This window comes from Micromys minutus, assembly GCF_963924665.1.
Source record: "Micromys minutus genome assembly, chromosome: 4".
Taxonomy (NCBI): Eukaryota; Metazoa; Chordata; class Mammalia; order Rodentia; family Muridae; genus Micromys; species Micromys minutus.
In genome coordinates, this window is record NC_137973.1 from 37,310,504 (window position 1) to 37,312,775 (window position 2,272).

Below are 2,272 nucleotides of genomic sequence, written 5' to 3' on the forward strand. Positions count from 1 at the left end.
CTGAATAACACTGTGAGTGGGTCTTCATTGAGAATTTGAATCCTATAGTACTTGTTATTGAGACTTTTTAATTTTAAGATTTATTTATTTTTATGTATGAGTGCTCTAGCTGCATATACACATGCTCACCAGAAGAGGGCATCAGATCATAGTACAGATGGTTGTGAGCCACCATATGGTTGCTGAGAATTGAACTCAGGACCTCTGAAAGAGCACACAGTGCTCTTAACTTCTGAGCCACCTCTCCAGCCCTACTCTTAAATAAGCCAAGTATTGTATTAAGTGCTCCATTGAAACTCCTTTATTCGGTTCCTGTCACACCTTTGTACAGTAGTTATAATTTCTATTTTGTGGACAATGAGAAAATGTATGGTAGATGATGTCCTAGGGAAATTCTTCATGTGGGGCAGCAGTGGCTTCATAAGTTTGTGTGACTCCAGTGTCTGCATAAGTTTCAGGCAGGGCAGTTACCAGAGGAAGCCAAGGCCATAAGCCACTGACTTAATGCTGAGAAGATGGGCTTTGGGACTCAGGGACTGGAACACAGTTAAAGCACCTGGAGCCATTTGAAAGTCCTTTGACAAAGCTGAAGTCAACAGTGGCTTTTTTAGGTAAGGTCAGATCAGTTATATGAAATCTTAGAAAATGAGGATTTGTGAGCAGTGCCGAGGAAAGAATTTTCCTAGCAGGGGATTCTAAGCTTGCTAGAACAGGAGACTTTCGTAACTGGATAGCAATATCCCTGCTAGGTATGCTGGTGCACGTTCCTCAGTCCCAACACTTTGGAGGCAGAGGCTGTGAGCTCAAACAGGCCAGGTCTACATAGTTCCAGGACAGGCAAAGCTACATAGTGAGTCCTTATCTATAGATAGGAAGATAGATGGGTTGATAGACAGATAGGTAGACTGATAGGTTAGAGGGAGGGGGAGGGGAGAACACCTCAGGTCAGGTGGCACTCCAGCTATCCCGATTATATTTGCTCACACACAGCTGTGTTGCCATCTAGTGGTTGGGTTGATAATTCACCCAGTTTATTAAAAAAGGAGTTATGGATTAAACATGAAGTTGGGTTTTTGTTTGACACCAAAAGCATAAGGAAAATTTTATTTCCCTTTCAAGTTTTTCATCTCTATGGCTGTAAGATGTGTGAAGAGAACACTCCTCAAAACATATCACAATGAAATTCGAGCAAATTCTTGGTTGTTTTCACTTTCTGCACAGGTAGCTTAGGTGTGTTCCCTTAGGACATGCTTGTAACTAGCTGTGGTGTAAGACTCCTCTTATGCCTTCTCGAAGTTAAAAGCTCCGTTTGATGACTATTTATCAAGAACCTGATTTTATTTCATGTTGGCTCCCTAGTCAACTGAAATAATACAAATTACTAAACCCAACTCTCAGACTTGAAGAACACCTGTGACCATCAGGTGTAACTCCGTTTTCCCCACGAGAGAGCAGCAGAATGACGGAATGCGAATTAATTTAGCGCTCATCTTGGAATTCAAATCTTCATTCTGCTAAAGAATCTTCTTGGAAGCAAAGTTCACATGTAAATCTTAAAACCACTGTTTTCTAGTCCCACATTTCATCTTGTACAACCACCTGTGATATTTTCCAAACAGACTGGATTAAATGCCGGCTTTGATGCCTCAGGCACCCCAGAAGCAGGGGGAGGAGGATGAGGAGTTCGAAAACTAACAAAGAACATACATGTGTACATATAAACATATACGAATTAGGTAAGGGATCAATGGAGTTCATAAAAACCAGCGTTTATAGTTTATTCCAAATTTACATTTATTTCCTCACTGGAGTGTTTTAAAGGAACTGTCAAAACTGTCCCTCACGGTAGAAAGTAATCCTTTTATTGTCTTTTCCTCTTGGCTTCACAAGGGATTGGGACATGCTGCCTTTTTCTTTTCTTTTTTTGGTCTTGGTTGAGTTGGCTGATGACAGTCATCCGCGGTGTGTAATCAAACACCTCTCTGTGGCACTCTTCTATTTTGGTACCTTTGTGTGAACAAGCCAGGGAAGTTTGGTTACCAGACCCAAGGTCGGATGGAGTGGGTTGGGTGGGGTGGAGTGGGGCGGGGCGCGGTGAGGTGGGGCAGTTAGATCGTGCTGGGAAATAGGTTCCACTCATCCCAGTCTCGCAGAGTGAAACTGGGCTACTCTTGCAGCAGGCACAGAGCCATGTGCATACCTGAACAAGATCGTGTGGTAGGGAGCGCTTAAGCGTGAGTCTCAACCGGGTGTGGCACAGAGTAGGCACCGG